The sequence below is a fragment of the Macrosteles quadrilineatus genome, unplaced genomic scaffold (genome assembly GCF_028750875.1).
Source record: "Macrosteles quadrilineatus isolate MER2022 unplaced genomic scaffold, UCM_ALF_1.0 Scaffold_1__1_contigs__length_201487025, whole genome shotgun sequence".
Lineage (NCBI taxonomy): Eukaryota > Metazoa > Arthropoda > Insecta > Hemiptera > Cicadellidae > Macrosteles > Macrosteles quadrilineatus.
Genome location: NW_026542594.1, coordinates 196,610,244 through 196,622,882, shown reverse-complemented (window position 1 = coordinate 196,622,882; position 12,639 = coordinate 196,610,244).

Genomic DNA, 12,639 nt, shown 5'->3' with positions numbered 1-12,639 from the left:
ACAATGCTTTGATATACGAAATTATTTGTTTTTTTAAGCTCTACAAAATGGTTTGGAAAGAAATTGCTATATTTTAAATTTTTAGGGTCAAAAATGGGGAAAAACCTATTTTTACCCCTATAAAACCCCCCATAAACCCCTGTTTCCATAGTCCGATCATGCTGGTTCGCGAACTCGTTCGAATACACGTAGATTTACACGATTGTACCAAATTTAATCAAAATCGGATGATTTTTGCTCGAGTTATCGCGCTAACGGACACACACACACATATATATATATATTCGATAAATAATATGTAAAATAACATGAGTAACCTTTTTTATATTCTTTTTTATTTAATATTTACTTCATATATATATGAATTTGAACGGATGGTGTTTTTTGTCTCTAAGGACCTCAAAACGAAAAAGTAAATTGGTCCCGGGTCCAGGTCTTACCATGAGTACTACGGTAATAGCTTATTCCCTATAGGGGAAATTCGCTAAAATACGGTAAAGAATTCTGGATAACGTACATAACTAGTATTTGAATAGGTTAGATGATTTATTTAAGTGAATGATTCCCGAGTCAGTAATTAACAGTAATATGAATTTTGTCTGTAACATAGTTGTAATGTTTGGCAGATAAATAACATTATAACACCAAACTGAACTGTAAAACATTGGTGTGATGTAAGTTGCTTGGTTTTTATTTGTTCTCTCTACTTGGGTGTAAAAATACTGGAACAGTTGTAGGAATTTCAAAATATATACTTCGCCGCAGCAAACCTGCGAATTGCCATTTGCCTGATCGGATTTTTACAAAAATATTTTCTTAAAAATACTAGATATTTAATACTCATCTAAGGCCTGCTTGAAAACTTACCGACGCCCACACGGAGAAGAATAAGATTTAAATTGTATTCAAATTCAAATATTTTCTAGACCGAATTTGATTGACCTTATTATATTACGTCGGATCGATTGTGTAGATCGTTGATGTAGTGTTTTGGACTTTGGTTCTTTTACATACTCTACCCGACTTATTTAGGGATCCCAGACGTCCTCTTTTTCCCGGACACGTCCTCTTTTTGGGTACAAAAAAAACGTCCGGGGGGATTTTTGGCAATACTTTCAAATGTCCGGGATTTTGAAATTTGTGAGTGAATAAAAAAATATTTCTGCAAGTATTAATATTAGCAATCAGCTTTTATAAGAAATCGTCATCATAACATTAAACTAAGTTAAAATGCTACACATTAATAATATCTTACGTATAAAAGTGTCATTTCCTCTTTCTTTAGGTCAAATTTCGTGTATAACGTACGCTAGAAACCATTGGAAATACTGTAGAACCAAACGGAACGGAAGGCGAACAATGGGTTTCCTGCTCTGCCTGACTCTGCTGACTGTAAACTATTAACTCTGCTCACTAGTAGCCAGTTTGCCAGGCCAGTAGCATACTAGCGACCGTCGGCCCGGACCCCCCTCCAAAAATATTTTATATATAGATAAACTATTATACCAGGGGAACTTTAATAATTGTTATTGCAAATCGTTCTACCAAATTGAATTCATTGTAGTCTTTACACTTGTGGCAAACGAATGGACTAATTACAAACTCTAACCCAAACCTCGGGATCGTTCGAGTCTGACAATTTTTTGTACATTATGAAAAGTAGGGAAGATCGGCAGACGACGGACGCTTCCAGCGATATACGGCAACGGCAGTGTCCGATGCTGGCGTTCGACGTTCGGCCGCATTCTTCTTATTTAATTTTTCGGCATTTGATGTTACCATTAATTTTAACCTAGATGGTTGAAAACTTCAATTGGGTATTGGATAAAGAAAATAAGTTGTATCAAAGTCCAAGCTTGAAGGGTAATTGAATATTAATTTATCTAAACTAGGTCCTCAAAATAGCTTAAAAACTACTAATTTTAGCACGTTTTTTCCAAATTTTTCCCGGACCCCCCCTCTTTGCTGGGGGTACACCCCCCAGGCCCCCCGGTGACCCCCCCCCCCCCCAAAATATATGTCTAGGACCACCCTTGGTGAGTAATTTTGTCCTCTTTTTTGATGGAGGGTCCCTGGGAACCCTAGACTTATTTAGAAAAATAGGTTTTTTACCATTAATATGTAGTTTTGACAGTCAGTTGTTGGTGAAACCCGTAATTTAAAACTTCTCTACTTGTTTGACTCTGCAATCGTCACCAAACATAAGCCATGGCTTCATAAGGACTCGTGATAAATAGACTTGGAGATCAAAGGAAATTGGAAAATATAAAATACCCCCGCCGCAGCAAACCTGCAGACTAAGCGAATTTCTATTGGCCTGATTGGATTTACACTAAAATGCCTCCTTAAAAATATCACATTTATTCCCTATTTAAATAGAATTAGTTTAACGAGTACTAAGGTTTGCCGCAACAGGGAGGGAAAAAATGTGTTTTTTTGTAAAATGTTAATAATTTTGTATGAAATGAATACATTTTTTGAATTTGATAAAAAAATATGTTCATAAACAAGCAAACTACAAAAGTTTACTTATTCTCCATAAGAATAACATAAGAATTTTAAAATTACAGATTTTTGGAATTTCCTCTGTAACCATTAGGCGCATATATTCAATATACGCTTCGATATACTAATATATTTGTTTTTTTAAGCTCTACAAAATGATTTGAAAAGGAATTGCTAAGTTTTAAGTTTTTAGGGTCAACAATGGGAAAACCTATTTTTACCCCATAAAACCCCCCCATAAACCCCCGTTCCCATAGTCCGATCATGCTGGTTCGCAAACTCGTTCAAATAAACCTAGGTTTACACGTTTGTACCAAATTTCATCAAAATCGGATCAATTTTGCTCGAGTTATCGTGCTAACGGACACATATATAAATAGAATATATGAATTTGAACGGATGGTGTTTTTGGCCTCTAGGGACCTCAAAACGAAAAAGTAAATCGGTCCCGGGTCTAGGTCTCACCATGACTACTACGGTAATAGCTTATTCCCTATAGGGGAAATTCGCTTAAAGTTTAAAAGTTGTATCGTTGGAAGTATTCTATCCTTCTAAGTATTTTCTATTGTAATCAGGGTGAGTCTATGGCATTTTTACGTCAAATTATACATTTTTACACTCATTGTCAACTTCTTCAAAACAGACCTACATATAGGCCTAACTTGAAAACATTAAACTGATGTAAACGTTGATTTGGACCACTTTTAGATGGAAGGTGGTATTTGACTTATCACAAGACTAGCTTCTCATTAAATCGTTAAGAAAAACACCTTTTTGAATTTTGATCGCATTACTGTTTTTAAGATGGAACAATGTGAATGTTAATATTTGAAATATCCCACGATTAACTTCTCATTATCACTTTAAGGTTAACTCAAACATGTTAGACCATTAAGCCCCTGTCACACGGAGCTGGTTCCAGCAGCTGGTTCTCGCTGCGAGATCCAGCAGCTTTAGTTGCTAGTTCTCCAGCGCGCTAGAAGTCCTGTCAGACGAAGCTGGAGAACTAGCGCTACAACTTACAAGTTTGGTGATGTAATTGGAACTGACTGTGTAGTTAACAAAAATAATGTCTTCTGTTGCTATTAGAATTGATGTTTTGTCTATGATCAGCTATCATAAAATTAAAAAGTGCAAGGAAAAAATATACTTTTAATATATAAACACTATTATTTTGTATCTACTACGGGCATGTAAATTAACTAATTAAAATCGAATAAGTTGTGGTAGGCGTATAACAAAAGGACTTTATCTTTCAAGAACACATTCATTTAATTAATATATGTGAGATGTAGCAATCGTAACAACGAGTAAATTACGGCAATGTATGAACAATTTCTAAACATGAAAGATTAACGAGCCTTTTTCCTAGGGGGGTAAATATTTGCTATTTGGCCGCGCACCGATTGTTGAGGTAAGCAAGCGGCGGCGGCGAACCTGGCTAGCACCCTTTGACCCGGCTTATCAGTTCGGATAAGCTTGGGTATCCTGGGACTACCGGATAGCCGAGCAGGATTCGAGTGGTGGATCCCGTGTAGTGAAGAGTGTTGGTGTCTGGCTGAGACGACTGGGATACGTCGGTGGTGTACGGTGTACGTAGAGAGGAGTGTACGTGACAGTGGTGTCGGAGTACGTTGGTGGTGTGATCGCGCCGAGTATTGGTGTAAGTTGGGTACAGACCCACTATTGGTGAGTGGACGACGTTCCTTATATTTTGGTTTAAGAGTTGATAATATTAATATCTGATTTGATTGCGAGAGTTAGAGTTGTAACCGTGCTGGTCAAAGCCTGACGGTAGTTAGGATTTATATTAGTCGGGAATAATATTAAAGTGTATTCCTGACGGTTCTGGGCAGGTGCTAGAGCGCAAATAATATAATTTATTGACTGTAGTATTTATTATTTTGCGTTGTACCAAGAGTTAGTTATATATTACTTATAACTCTGAGGCCCGACAAACCTAGGCTGCACGATTTAGCGTGCGTAGTTGGAAGCACGCGGCCAGTCGGCTAGTAGCTATATAATTGTATTAGTCTGTTAACAGAAGCCCAGCTAAGTAATATAACGTTGATGTCGTAGTAGTAGCAGTAGGGTTGTTATTAATTAATCATTTGATTATTTTAATTTAACCTGAACAGCTTGCTTAGTAATCCAACACGTTAGCTTGGTAGCTTGGGTAGCGGAGTACCGGCTATCAGATAATATATTTATCTAGTGTTTGGAACGTAGTTAATATTTATTTATCTGCTACTAAGTAGCTCAATATTTTAATAGTGCAATTGCCATTTAGTTTTGCTTGTTTGGCTTGGTATTTATTGAGACCAGCTACTAGTGGTGTAGTCACTCTACCTATAGTGTACTTGTATATTATTATGTGGTACGATTATTGAGTGAACTGTTTGATTCTTAGCTTGGGCATTAGAGTTGTGTATTGGATTATAGTGGCCTAGTAGACCCCGCCTGGTGATAACACGCGTTGTGGTTTTTATTGGCAAGTCGTCGTGTAACTCACCGTGTTTTAGGCACTCTGGGCTTAACTATTGGATAGTTAGGACGAAGCCCGAGTTGCGTAGTCAGCAACGACCTCCTAGGAGTGTGGAGAATCGGCGTAGGCCTGGTAGTGATTATTGCACGTTTGTTTTGGTGACTTGTTTTTGACGTGTTCACAGTGCCCGTGTATGAGCCAGTCCTATACCGGTTAGACCCGGCTTTTGGCCTAGTGGTTTCCCTGACCTTATCGCAGACCCTGGAACTTTACCCAGCCATTGTAGGCTGAGCTATCCTCGGCAAACGGTTGCGACTACGATTGCACTTTTAATATATTTTTCCAGTGCAGAAAGTATCGTCGCAAGATGGCGCCTGCGAACAGGGACTGAGGTTGGCAGTGGTGCTGAGTTGCTGACGTATTAACGGCGCCCGAACAAAATAATTTTATCTGTGCAGATTTGCTGCGGACTTGTGCAGATTGGCTGCGGACCTGAGCTGTTGAGCAGAGTTTTAGGCGGACCTGCTGTGATTTTATAGTCGGTTGGGTAGGCCTAACCTGTTTTCTGTTACAGCGTGGTGTGTTGTGAACCCTAATTTATTTAGTGGTTGTATACATAGATATTAGTTAGTAATTTTAATTTTGCTAATCAATTGAGCCTTATCATTGAATATTATTTGAGTGAGAACCCTTATTGTGTATTTGTGGTTTGACTTTCACACCCATGATTGGTTTGATTTATTATTTTGCAAATTAATTGAGCTTTAGTGTTGAATATTATTTGAGTGAGAACCCTTATTGTGTATTTGTGGTTTGACTTTCACACCTATAATTGGTTTGATTTATTAGAACGGTGTTAAATATATTTTAATCGGTTTCGCTCTTATTTTTGCGGATTAGTCGTGGTATTTGAGTTTTAAATATGGTTGTCACTACGAGTACGACGTCTGTGCTGGGCGGTACGCCTATTACGTCTGCTATTGCTACGACTAGTTCTGGGGTTAGCTCCGAACTGTCGGTGATGACGACATCGTCATTGTGGCCGGCGTCTTCGCCCGTTTGGCCGACAATTTCTTCGGTAGTGGCTACGACGGTGACAACTTCGTTGACCTATTCCGCGCCAGCGACTATGTCCTTGGGGTCGCAGCCCCGGGACGGTCGCTTGGGTATGTCCTTGGGGTCGCAGCCCCGGGACGGTCGCTTGGGTATGTCCTTGGGGTCGCAGCCCCGGGACGGTCGCGTGGGTTGGATCTATGACCTCTCAAAAGGGGAGCTCATGAGAACGATGGACCAGTATGGTTTGGTGACCACTGGGACTTCTGCGGAATTACGGCAGAGATTTTCGTCGTTTTGGAAGCAGCGGAATGCCCGTCGGTACAGCGATGATAGGCTGTGTACAGCTGGGGCTGCTGCACCGACATATTTACCGACCGCTACTACGACTGTGGAGCTTCCTGACCCCCCGAGAACCGTACCTCAGGTACTGGGTAATACGGAATCTAACCAACTTAGCAGGGAGTTAGAGGTGGTCAAAGAGATTCTTGGGTTGTCTTTGGAGACTGATACCCGGACTCTTCGAGAACAACTTGCATTGGTGGTGCGACAGGCGAGGGGCTCGCCGAGTAATGAGGTCGGCTATGGGTTCGGAAGACCCGCCAACCCTACGTCCCCTGTTGTGGCTGCTCCAATGCCAACCTTTGGGTTACCTAGTAGACCCGAGGGATGGCAGCGGCCCAATGATAGTTCTGAGAGACCAGCCCGGCCTTCTAGCTTGGAGCTGCCTCGAGGCTCGGATATGCTCTCAAATGAGGCCAGCAGGGTGGAGCCGAAGAATTGCTCCAAGATATGTGACATGGTCCGAAAGTGGGGTTTGAAGTTTGATGGACGTAGAGACCCTGTGTCATTCCTGGAGCGTCTTGAAGAGCTGATGGTCTCGTACTCTATATCGTCGGAGGACCTGCTCAGAGCGCTACCGGAGCTGCTGCAAGGTTCAGCACTTCTTTGGTATAGGAACTGCAAGGAGCTCCTGTATTCTTTTGAAGCTTTCCGGCATCAATTTGAGATCTAGTTCCTTCCACCTGGTTATCAGAGGAATTTGGATGAGGAGATCCGGAAAAGGACGCAGGGTGAGACCGAACACTTCCGAGATTATGTCGTGGCCATAAGTACCTTGCTTAGGCGTAGCGGTACGTTGTCAGAGCATGGTAGATTGGACTTGATCTACAACAATATGCGTCCTGAGTACAAGCTGATGGTACGCCGGCGTGACTTCAGCAACCTGGCCGAGATGGTGGAGTTGGCTGAAGATTACGAGGCCTATCTGCGAGAGAAGGCAGCCTTCCGACCTCCTCCTTCACCAAACGTAGCGCTGGTTTTGGAAACCGCCTATGTTCCCAAGAAGAAGGCTGGGAAGTGTTTTGAAACGGCCGCGGTCGAAAGACATAATTTTCAGAGACCATCCCTTGAGGCAAAGTCGATTGGGCAGAGAGTAGATTTTGACTCTAACCGGGTCCATGAACAAAGGCCCGTAATGACTAGGGAAGTTGCAGATGGTGCAAAGGATGTGTGTTGTTTTAGGTGCCAGGAGATTGGTCACTTTGCTAGAGGCTGTGGCAAGCCGAGGACCGTCTCCTGTTTTGGGTGTGGGAAACCCGGTCTTACTGTGAACCAGTGTGGATGTCGTGCGGGAAACGGCAGGCGAGCTCAGACATCAGGAGGTCAACTGGGCACGGCCACCGAAAACGAACGACCTCAGAAGAGTGGTCCGAGTGGCTCGGAAAACTGAACAGCCTGGTTGGTGGAGTAGACGAGGACCGGCTAACTTTGGACTCTAGGCCCTTCGTTGAAGTTGTGCTGATGGGCAGCGTTTTTGTGGCGTTACTGGACACTGGGTCCGTCGTCAACTTGGTTGGGCGAGGAGTCGCCGAACATCTTCAACGCCAGGGGATAGAGCCTTACAAGAAACCCGCTCCTCTAAGGATGGCAGATGGGTCACGGTCTAGAGCCGAGTATTCATTCTGATTGGCAGGAGAAGCTGCGAGAAGACGGTGGGTAGGAGATGCCTTGTACGTCCCCACCCTCACCATAGACATGATTCTGGGTATGGATGTCATCCGAGACCTCGGATTGGTGACATGTGGGACAGAGGTAGTAAGAATGGGCGTGGGTGATTACTGTTCTGGCCAAGGTGGCCGCATAGACAGTGTCAAAATTGGTGACGAAGACCCCGAAGGCCCTTGCAATGGAAATCCCCGTCTGGTTTATGATGCTAAATCATTCAGCACCATGTTGGCTGGTAGTGGCGAGTAGAAGAGTTTTTCTTTGTGTTAAGTTTGAGACCTGTGGTGTAGGGTTCACCATTGGGTTAGGGGTTGGAGTATTTTGTTTTGGCCGGAGTTTAAAGATTTTTTTTCTTTTTGGCCGTTTTCTTTTTTTTCATCCCGATGTAAGTGGGGGATGTAACGAGCCTTTTTCCTAGGGGGGTAAATATTTGCTATTTGGCCGCGCACCGATTGTTGAGGTAAGCAAGCGGCGGCGGCGAACCTGGCTAGCACCCTTTGACCCGGCTTATCAGTTCGGATAAGCTTGGGTATCCTGGGACTACCGGATAGCCGAGCAGGATTCGAGTGGTGGATCCCGTGTAGTGAAGAGTGTTGGTGTCTGGCTGAGACGACTGGGATACGTCGGTGGTGTACGGTGTACGTAGAGAGGAGTGTACGTGACAGTGGTGTCGGAGTACGTTGGTGGTGTGATCGCGCCGAGTATTGGTGTAAGTTGGGTACAGACCCACTATTGGTGAGTGGACGACGTTCCTTATATTTTGGTTTAAGAGTTGATAATATTAATATCTGATTTGATTGCGAGAGTTAGAGTTGTAACCGTGCTGGTCAAAGCCTGACGGTAGTTAGGATTTATATTAGTCGGGAATAATATTAAAGTGTATTCCTGACGGTTCTGGGCAGGTGCTAGAGCGCAAATAATATAATTTATTGACTGTAGTATTTATTATTTTGCGTTGTACCAAGAGTTAGTTATATATTACTTATAACTCTGAGGCCCGACAAACCTAGGCTGCACGATTTAGCGTGCGTAGTTGGAAGCACGCGGCCAGTCGGCTAGTAGCTATATAATTGTATTAGTCTGTTAACAGAAGCCCAGCTAAGTAATATAACGTTGATGTCGTAGTAGTAGCAGTAGGGTTGTTATTAATTAATCATTTGATTATTTTAATTTAACCTGAACAGCTTGCTTAGTAATCCAACACGTTAGCTTGGTAGCTTGGGTAGCGGAGTACCGGCTATCAGATAATATATTTATCTAGTGTTTGGAACGTAGTTAATATTTATTTATCTGCTACTAAGTAGCTCAATATTTTAATAGTGCAATTGCCATTTAGTTTTGCTTGTTTGGCTTGGTATTTATTGAGACCAGCTACTAGTGGTGTAGTCACTCTACCTATAGTGTACTTGTATATTATTATGTGGTACGATTATTGAGTGAACTGTTTGATTCTTAGCTTGGGCATTAGAGTTGTGTATTGGATTATAGTGGCCTAGTAGACCCCGCCTGGTGATAACACGCGTTGTGGTTTTTATTGGCAAGTCGTCGTGTAACTCACCGTGTTTTAGGCACTCTGGGCTTAACTATTGGATAGTTAGGACGAAGCCCGAGTTGCGTAGTCAGCAACGACCTCCTAGGAGTGTGGAGAATCGGCGTAGGCCTGGTAGTGATTATTGCACGTTTGTTTTGGTGACTTGTTTTTGACGTGTTCACAGTGCCCGTGTATGAGCCAGTCCTATACCGGTTAGACCCGGCTTTTGGCCTAGTGGTTTCCCTGACCTTATCGCAGACCCTGGAACTTTACCCAGCCATTGTAGGCTGAGCTATCCTCGGCAAACGGTTGCGACTACGATTGCACTTTTAATATATTTTTCCAGTGCAGAAAGTATCGTCGCAATTTATTCTTGATTAGTTTAAATGTGTTTAATTAATTTAAATTCATTTTTCTTATTGCGAGAACTAGCACGATACAGACAGAGCTGGAATGATGCTAGAGACTACAGCTGGGTGGTCACATGACCTGCAAGTGACTCTTCAAGCGCTTGTAATATTAAACCGTTTAAAATCTCCAGCGGCTGGAGATACTAGCTCATGCGAGTGTTACTAGCGGCTGGAGAGTCAGTCACACGATGCTGGTTTTCCGCTGGTTCTAGCTGCTAGTTACTAGCAGCTAGAAAACCAGCTCCGTGTGACAGGGGCTTTATATATTACAACGATAACACTCTTTGAATTTATATTACATCACTGTTTTAGGGCGAAAGATGTTATTTAACGTGTCACACTTCACACTAATAGCTTCTCAATACGTGTCTATTCCTACATTTTAGACAACATTTTGATTGTATCACTGAATTTGAACGGATGGTGTTTTTGCTTCTGGGGGAAATAATAACGAAAAAGTGAATCGGTCCTGGGTCTAGGTCTTATTATGAGACCTACGGTAATATCCGTCTTTTACCGCATTTTTGATTTAAATACGTTTTTACTGTATTTATGGTGAATTCACTAATATTGAATAATGACCTACCATCAAAATTGTATATCCATTTGTTTTGTGAAAGTAGATGGAAGTTTGAGGAAATTGTATTTATATTGTACTTATAAGATACTAGCTGAGTATCCGTCCTTCGTACGGGGTTGGTATACAATGCTTATTGTAGTTAAATACTCGTGCTTTGCATTTGCAATGAGAGAGGACACGTTTTGAGAAAATTTGGTTTACTGTAATCTACGGTTTACTATTGAACATCTACCAGGGTGTCCACAGAAATTTTGTCATCAATTTCCCTGACTTTCCATGACTATCCATGACCATTAACCATTGATTTCCATGACTCACGAACTTAACTCAAAAATTATAATATACCGTACACACACGAATAATACTGCCTCGACAAGTTATTTCACAGAAAATATTGAAATATGTATTAACAGATAACAAATGGAGTACAGTAAGTACAACAATGAACTAATACAAACTCAAAACCCATAAACTAAGACAACTGTATAGATTGAAATTGTCGTACATTTGTGAAAAATTCGGAAAAATGCTACAATAGTCGCGGTTACGGCCGACTAGAGCATTGAAAGGTCCCCTGAAATCCATCCATCATTGGGGATTTCCATGACTTTCCATGACTTTTTACCTATTTCCATGACTTTCAATGACCATAATTTTTTTCCATGACTTTCCATGACTATCCCTGACTTTCCAGAATGTGGACACCCTGTCTACCATAGCCATAATGTTCTAACACTTAACCTAAACAATAGAAAGAAGTAAAGTTCTCACACCAAGGTTTTTGTTGCTGCTTGGTTCAAATTAGCTGTTGTCATAAATGTATAAAGAACTAATGGTGCTTCACCCTGTTGGTAAACCGTATAACCTTTTAATACTATTGAATATCATAGAAACAAATTGTCTAGTTGAAACAGCTGGCAAAATAATTTAATTCCTTTTAAATATGAATACTCATAAGGTTAACATGGGAAACTATAGAGCCGCTGGGGCGGAGCCCGAAAGGATTTTTGAGGTAAGAATACGTCTATATGTTAATCGAGAATGTGAGCTATCATCGTACCAAATTTCAACACAATCCGACCATTAGTTAATGCGTGATTGAACTTCAAACAAACATACAAACAAACACACAAACAAACACACAAACTTTCACATTTATAATATTAGTATGATTCGTGAAATTTCAAACAAAATTATAACATTATTTAAGTCAACGAGATTCAGAAAAAATATACAAGTAAAAAAGAACAGTACCATTCGAGAAGAGATTGACGTTATCTTGCAACAGCCACAAGACAATAGAAGCCCCGTATATAGTCTAATCGCTTGGCTCTGGGGCGATAAAAAGTACAAATATCACTATTTGCCAGCGAATAAAAACTCAATTTCTCTCTGATTTTTTTTTTTTTTTTTTAAGAATAAAACGCGATAAATCGCGAGTGTTGATAACACAGTACAGTTAGGCAGGTGTGTTAGTTGGGTGCAGTAGCCGTTTGCGATGTACATGTGTTAATTATTGTATTGTTAACAGTTCGTGTGCTCCTTTAAATGTGTTTGTGTAATTTTGTGAGTGTTGTGTTGGTGTGTGGCCTTGTGAAATAAGTGTGTAAAGTGTGTGTGTTGTGTAACAAAATGGATACCATCATACAGAGGTAATTTGCTGACAGTTAGGGAATATATTATTGCAAAGCAAAATTTACAATCCCTTTCAATAAAGTTTTCAAAATTACCCATAATTGTTGTAGCCTTTCATGTCCATGAAGATTGCCGCAAACTGATTTTAATTATCTCAAATAGTTAAAAAGTTAAGGGTGCAAGTTACTTAAGCCACCCTCATGTTAATTGGATTTTAATTGTTGGTGTCATTTTGCCAAAGTCTCCCCATTAACATTTTGCTCTTACTTCCCGATTGAACATTTTGAGCTACCACCTAGACCTAAGGGGAAAATAAAAAAATAACAATAATTATTGTAGTCCTTCATATCTAAGAAGGTTGTCGCAAACCAATTTCAAATATATCAAATGGTTGGAAAATTTAAGGGCAAATTACTTTTCAGCCACCCTGTAT